Below are 8239 nucleotides of genomic sequence, written 5' to 3' on the forward strand. Positions count from 1 at the left end.
GCAAATGCTGTTATCTCTGCCAACCTGCTCTCCTTGGTTAGTCTCTCCCCAACAACAACCCTTAGATAACTGCTTAAATAAAAAATCTTTAAAAAGGCTTGCCCAGAGCATTGTTTGCAAATAGTGCTCACCTCTCTCCTCCCATTTGTTTTCTCACTTCTTTGTTTCTTTGAATTCCTATCTCGATTTGTACAATTATTTGTTTATTTACTTATTGTGTCTATGTTTCCCATACTGGAATGAATGAAAGAGGCTGTGTCTGGATGTCTAGATTCTTCAACATTGTGTTTCTAGCCTGAAGCACAATACCTGGCACACATTAGGTGAACAATAAATATCTGTTAAAGGAATAAATGAACACATTTGCCAGTTTTTCTGTTGGGAGTTCATTTTTTATTGATTTGTAAGAACTCTATATATTTAAATCACTAACCATTTGTTTATTCAATATGTTGCCAATATTTTGCCCCTTGTCTTATGTGTACCAATTTAATTTGTAGTATCTTTGATATACAGAAATGTTACATTTTTTATTTAGGTAAATCTATTTGTCCTTTCAAGATTTCTGCTTTTGGTGATATGTTTGAAAAGTTTTCTTCCAGCTCAATGTTATATAAATATTTGTCTATTTTTTCTTCATTTTTTTTAGATTTAAATCTTTATTCCAAATGGAATTTATTTTTTGATATAGATGTGATTAAGGCTCTAAATATTTATTTTGTTGTTGCATCATCACTTATTGAAAACTCCCTCTTCTACTGTTTTGAAAATTCTACATTTATCAAAAATTAAATTCTTACATATACTTTGAGTGGGTTCTGGATTTATTATTTATCTGCTTGTTTTTTGGGGGGAGGGGTATCCTTCTATATTCCTGAACTATGTTTTAATTATTGTCATTTTGTAATTTGCTTTATTGTGTGATTAACTTTTTAATGGAGTAAGCATTATTCTTCTTATTCAAAATAGTTTCAGCTATATTTGTGCTTTTATTCTTCCAGATAAACTTTAGTTATAGTTTGCTCGGTTTCCAAAAGAAACTGGCATTTTATTTAGAATTGCTTTAACCTCATAGATTAATTAGGGGAAAATGCCCATTGTTGTAATAGTTATTTTGCCATTCAGGAACTTGTCACATGTCAGGATTATTGAAAGCTTCCTATATATTTTTTCAGCAATTTTGTAGGTGGTGCGTGTTTCCTGTTAATTGTATCATTAGATATTTTATGTCTTAGTTTGGATCATTTTCCTGTTATGTTTTATAACTGGTTGCTCCTTGTTGGGTCAGGCTATTGATTTCTGTAATTGGTAAATTTTCTGTACTCTTTCATTAATTTTTCTAGTTGATTCTCTTCTAAGTAGACAATCACTTGAAGTATACTAAATAGTGATTTTCTCTCTTTATAATATTAATACCTCACATGTTATATGATGGTATTAATGTTAATTTTGTTCTTATTCCTGACTTTTTAGGAATACCATTAATATTTTACCAGCTTTTAATGTTAGCTGTTTGATTGAAATAAAGGTCTTTATCAGGCTAAAGAAGTGGTTTCCTGGTTCAAGTACTCTAAGCATTTTGTTGGAAGTTGTTGCTGAATTATATTAAATGTATTCTGGGCAACAAGAGATGATCATGTGGCCTATTGTTATAATAAATTACATTAATAGATTTTCTTAATATTGGATTATTTCTGTATGAGATGTATCCTGTTTCATTACAGTGGGTTTGTTTTCTTCTTTCAGTATAATACTGTTGAATTCAGCTCCTTAAATTTTAATTAGAATAATTGCATTTATATTCATGAATATGTTTGGACTAAAGCTTTGCATTTTTAAATTGTGTCGTAAATAGGCTCAGAAAAGTCTTGTTCCGTGCTCTAGATTAGTATAGAGTGTAAGAATCTATTCTTTGACGATTTGGAGGAATTTACCTACCACACTGTTTAGGCCCCAAACTTTTTTCAGGGTAAGTGAGTGGAAGATAACTCTCTTAAAAATTTTAAGTTTTCTTCTATGGTTTAGGTTTAGACAGGTTAACTACTATTTCTTATCAAATTTAAAAAATAGCAACTTTAAAGCAAATCATGCATTTTTATAGAATTTAACAGTTTACCAGTCTTCTACATATAATCTTACACTTGAAAATATTTTTCTCTATGTTTATAGTTATAGCTCTTTTCTCATTTCTAATCTTTTTAGTTGCATTTTCTTTCTTTTATTAGACTTGATGGTCTTCTAAAGGAACCAACATTTAATTATTTTTTCTATTTTCTACATCATTAATATAACTTTAATCTTTTAAAATTCCTTCTTTATTCTTAAGTTTATTTTGTTGTTTTCAGAATGTTTCTTTTTAATTAATGACTTAGTTCATTGATTTTTATTTCTTTCTTATTTAATAATAGGACATATAAGGTTATACACCTCTGAACAGAGCTTTGACTGCATCCTAAAGGTTTTGGTAATAGTTCTTAATTGTTGCTATTTTAAAAATAATAGATTATAATTGTTTTTATTTTGTTTTGACTGGTGTTATTTAGGATAGTATTGTGAGGTTTTGTTATTGTTAACCCTGATTTTTTTAAATAAAGAATAAATTTATTAATATTTATGTTGCTAATTCAATAAAGAGGCAATTTTGTTTCAAAAAAGTGAAATTACCCTTGAAGTTGAGTTACCTCAAGTTATACGCAAGCATTATCTAGAGTTCTTTGTTATGAGATCCTACTAATTGCACTGACTAGTGGTGACTATACTAGCTACTGACAACAGGGATTTGGTATGCCATTAGAGTCAATAATTTACTGGAACTGTGATTTATATATAATATTCTATTTATTCATAAAGGCAAAAAAGAGCTTTAATCATGTTTATTGCCTCAAAAATCCTCAGGTAATATGAAACTTAAATGATCATCTAAAAATTAGAAAAACTCATTATCAAAGTTTATGAAATCAGGAAGGATCTGAGAATTGTGAACAAGGAGTTTGAAAATTTTGGCATTGGAACAAGTTTTCTTTTAGATTTGGAAAGATTGGTTTTAAAAATATTTATTTTTATACTTACAAATGTAATTCATATACATTAAATAAAATAAAGATCACTTATAACTCTGTCACTCAGTAAAACACTGCTAACATTTTGTTATATTTTCTTCTAGGATTGTTTCTGTATATCCCTCTTTCATTCTATCTTCCATTGGATAGAATTGGGCTCATATTCTTTTGCATCCTGGTTTTGTTTTTTAGTTATTATTTGTTAGCATTTCCCAGTGCTTTAAGGAAGTGGAAATGGTTAGGAATTAATTTATTTCAGTATTAGTAACATAAGGATTGGACTCTTCTTGCTGTGGTTTCTACTGCCCAAGACTACTTGCTTCTAAGCCTGGTTCTTAAAGAGTCATCTAATAATCTTCCATTTAATTATTTTATTTCTGTCATTGGCACTCAAGAACTCTGACTGATATGGTGATTTTCTTTTATTTGATTCATAGCATTTTCAGAATTCTAGTGCCAAGAAATATATTATGCGTGTGTGTACAGGTGTGCACACAAATGCACACACACCTAGGCACACACACACCTATATAAGTTTACTTGCTTATTTTGTATTCACAGACCACATTCTTATATTAAAGCTTCTGAGAAGTTCTGCATTAAAAATTTGCTTTAAGAATCTGCCTTTCAGACATTTCATTACAGAATACTGTACTTTTTTCTAGTAGAACTGGTAATTTCTTAAAATAGAACTTCAGGAAGCACTGATTTTGTTTATTAACTTAGCAGCAGCTTGATGGCCCTTTCTCTTGGTTTCCATTTGTCAGTATTAGTTGAATTAATACTGATTGAGCATATCGAATAAGTTTCTTTTCTGGAGCCTCTTCTTGTGTGCTGAGAAGTTAGTTCCAGCAATACCTAACAATTTGATTTTAAGATTACCATCAGACCCAGGTAAGAGAGACCCTTGCTTTGGGACCCACTCTTTACATGGCCCTGCTCTGGCCCTCTTTCAGTCACTTTTGAAGAGTCTGTGGATCTAAGGGAATATGCCCACCTGAACCTTGAGCACTCTTCTTTAGACTGCATTCTGGGTGCCTGGGACCCAGGATTCTCAATCTAAACAGCCTCACCTTCTGGAGCCTCTTCTAGTCCATCCTATCATGCCACTTGAGTTCTCTTAGGCCTAAAGGATGGTGAAAGGGTGGCTATTTGAAGGGTGTGACAGCTTGGTTCTGCAGACGGGAGTCCACATCGGTGTATGTGGGGCCCCTCACAGTGTGGGATGCAGCTGGGGTATGGTATAAGGACCAGTTATGATTAGGCTACCATGTTCCAGTATGGGACACTGAGGAATCCAAGGATTCTTACCTTGAATGTAGCCTTCCAGGAAATTATGAGGGCATATATGTGGGCATAGAGCAACAGAAGTCTTTTAATAGTTTGTTGGTGTGGTTTGTAACTTTGAAAATATTTGGATGTAGGATACTTCTACTTTTCTCTTGTCCTGGCCCTGTGAATATTAGGAGTGAGATTGGTGCTCAGATGGCTACAAGCAAAAGTTACAATCCTGGGGGCAGTGGCACTTGGAAAGTCTTGGGGCCTCAGAGGAAAGTGGCAGGAGGGTGACACTTGGTGATAGAACCCAGGGAAGTAACTATATATATATATATAGTTAGATGATAGGTAAGTGTGTATATATATGTATATATATATATATATACACACACATATAGATAGATAGATAGATAAATGCAAGCATTATCTATCTATATATATAGTTAGATGATAGATAGGTAGATAGATAGTTAGGTTGATAGATAAAACCTGGCTTCCCTGGTGGCTCAGATGATAAAGAATCTGCCTCTTGGGCAAGAGACCTGGATTCGATCACTGGGTTGGAAAGATCCCCTGGAGAAGGGAATGGCAGCCCACTCCAGTATTCTTGCCTGGGAAATCCCATGGACAGAAGAGTCTGGTGGGCTTCAGTCCATGGGATGGCAAAGAGTTGGACACAACTGAATGAGTTTCACTTTTCACTAGGACCTCATGGAGCCTGAAAGTTTAGCATGAAGCAACAGAGCCTTCTGTATTTGAATGAAATACAAATTAGATAATGAGTGTCTTAGCAGTGGCCATGGGTCACAGTGAGTTAAAGACTAGAGTCTAAGTCCTAGGCTTTCCAGAGGCCTCCAGAATTTTGTACTCTAACAGCCTTGCAAAAACATGACTGATTTTTTCCCCCTCACACTAGTGAGTGAAAAGTTCAGAATCAGATTGAATTTTACTTAGAAAATTAAAGTAATAGTACCATCTCTTATACCCGAATGTGGTGGTATGAGTCACACTACTGCAGTATGTGCAAAATGGTACAGAAAGAAGCATGGACTGTCTTGGAAGTGTGAAACAGAGGAACCTCCCTTGGTCTGGAAGTTCAGATTAAGTTCTTGGAAGCAGTAACATTTAGCTGAGCAATGGACAGTGAGCAGAGTTTTCAGGGACAGATTCAAGGGAGAGGGAAAAAGGGCATTGGAAGCAGGAGGGAAGGCTGTATGGGGAGGTTGGAAGTTGGAGAGGACACGATGAATTAGCATTGAATAAAGGTCTGTATGGTGTGGGAGTTGAAAGCAAGAAGGACACTGTAATCAGATAAGACAGGAGAGGAATTCCGAGGCCTGATCACACAGGGCTCTCTAAACCATGTTGTGAACTTCAGGAAAACAGCAGACCATGGTTTCTATCTTCAATGAACTCAAGGTCTAGTGAAGAAAAAAGTCTAGTAAAACAATAATGAAAAACAAAGAGGTAGTGTGAAGGTGTTCATCACTTAGTGGTGTCCAAATCTTCGGGAGCCCATGGACTGTAGCCCACCAGGTTCTTCAGTCCATGGGATTCTGCAGGCAAGAATACTGGAGTGCACTGCCATTCCCTTCTCCAAGGGATCTTCCTGATCCAAGGATTGAACCCAAGTCTCCCGCATTGCAGGAGGATTCTTTTACCATCTGAGCCACCAGGGAAGCTTACTTAAAAAGAGGTAAGTGCTACACTAAAGATACGCTCACTGTTACCTGGCATCCTCGGAAAAGGAGCATCTTAATTATTGCTGAGTGAATCAGAGAAGGATTTTTCAAGGCTTTGAGTGTTTGAGTTGCAACTGAAAGTTTGGAAGCTTTCCTGGTAAACAAAGGGAAGGGAAAGGAAGAGAAAGCGAACAGCAAGGGCGAAGACATGGGGTTAGGAACCATTCATATGGACGGAATTAGGCTGCATGCCTCATTAAGAGCTTGGATGTTTTCCTCTGTATGATGTCAAGTCTTTAAAGACTTATGAGTTAAGACTGGGCATGATTAGAAAGATCAGTCCAAGGACGATGAGGAGGATGAGTTTGAGGGACATGAAACTGGTACGGGGGACGTGGTAAAAATTTGTTGCCATAATACAGGAGAGAAGTAGAACTCCTGAAAAAGAGAATTTGTGGTGGGGTCGGGGGAAGATCAAGGGATGTTTTGGACGTGGAAGGAACCAACTGGTTTTCCCAAATCTTTGTGCCTTACTCTCACCTTAGCTTCACCACCAGTATGTTAAAAATGGGCCAATCTGTGAAAGAAAGGAATCTGATGACTCAATTACAGTAATGTATCAATGACTGATAACAGCTGGGTATCCCTTCTCAGAGGACTTTGAATTTAAAAGAATATGTATGAGAGTTCCCTGGTGGTCTAGTGGTTAGGATCTGGTACTTTTACTGCTATGGCCCAAGTTCAATCCCTGGTTAGGGAACTGAGATCCTGCAAACAGTGTGGGGAAAAAAAAATCTGAAAAAGAATGAATATATATGTGTATAACTGAATCAGTTTGCTGTACATGTGAAACTAGCACAATATTGTTAATCAACTATGGCCCAATAAATTAAAAAAAAAGAATACTTTGGAATGGCAATGGATGTGGAATGATGGACTTCAGATGCTTTGGATCTTGGCAGGGAGGTATTTAGTGGGTGGGAAAAGGAAAAAGAATTTCCTTGCTTCTCTTACCACAGTGGTTCTCAACTAGGGACAATTTTGCCCTTCAGCAGACATTTGGCTGTGTCTGGAGACATTTTTGGCTGTCACAATTTGGGTGGGAGTGCTAGGGATTAGAGATTAGGTAGAAATGTTGCTAAAATACACAGGAGAATTCCCCTCCCCACCCTAAAACAAAAAATTACCCAGCTCAATAGGCAATGTAGCCAGGGTTGAGAAACCTTGCCTTAAACCATGACATGAGTGACTCTATATTAAGACTTGCTCTATCTCTGAGTTACATAATTATTAGATTGAACAATCATGACTCCAGGGATGAAACCATAAAGTGGCTTCTATTCTTGTCAACTCTTCCTTTAAAATGGTTCCATGGGGCTTGTCCTGGCCTTGGCCTTGAATGAAAACTTGGGCCCATCTCATGAATTTTCTGGTCACTGGAATACAATGAAAAATGTCTTTTATTCACTTTAAACCACAGAGTATATTCTAAATTTAGTAATTAGAATGTCTCAGTTTAGTCGCTCAGTCATGTCCGACTCTTTGCGACCCCATGAATCGCAGCATGCCAGGCCTCCCTGTCCATCACCATCTCCTGGAGTTCACTCAAACTCACGTCCATCGAGTCAGTGATGCCATCCAGTCATCTCATCCTCTGTCGTCCCCTTCTCCTCCTGCCCCCAATCCCTCCCAGCATCAGGGTCTTTTCAAATGAGTCAACTCTTTGCATGAGGTGGCCAAAGTACTGGAGTTTCAGCTTTAGCATCATTCCTTCCAAAGAACACCCAGGGCTGATCTCCTTTAGAATTGACTGGTTGGATCTCCTTGCACTCCAAGGGACTCTCAAGCATCTTCTCCAACACCACAGTTCAAAAGCATCAATTCTTTGGCGCTCAGCTGTCTTCACAGTCCAACTCTCACATCCATACATGAGTACTGGAAAAACCATAGCCTTGACTAGATGGGCCTTTGTTGGCAAAGTAATGTCTAATTAGAATGTCTAGTCCCTTGTAATAATCAAAATTTCAAGCTTGATTTAAAAGGACGAGGATGTGGCAGGCTTCTGTCCCCTTTCCTGTTAGTGGTCCTACCCCCCCCACCCCAAAGCTTGTATAGCCTTGGGGTTGGAATATGGGGTAGAGAAAGGGAGACGGGACTGGGACAGTTCTTAGTGAACTAATAGTGCTGTAAACTGGTGTGGTGCTCACTGGAGTGCCTGGC

General features: G+C 36.9%; 1 non-coding gene across 1 annotated transcript; it reads left to right on the forward strand.

Annotated features, from left to right (window-relative positions):
- Positions 1-6707: 6707 nt before the first annotated feature.
- On the forward strand, positions 6708-6779 carry TRNAK-UUU (transfer RNA lysine (anticodon UUU)). The gene has a single exon. It is a non-coding gene; the product is annotated as a tRNA-Lys (tRNA).
- The last annotated feature ends 1460 nt before the right edge of the window (positions 6780-8239 follow it).

Source organism: Bos mutus, chromosome 4 (genome assembly GCF_027580195.1).
Source record: "Bos mutus isolate GX-2022 chromosome 4, NWIPB_WYAK_1.1, whole genome shotgun sequence".
NCBI lineage: Eukaryota > Metazoa > Chordata > Mammalia > Artiodactyla > Bovidae > Bos > Bos mutus.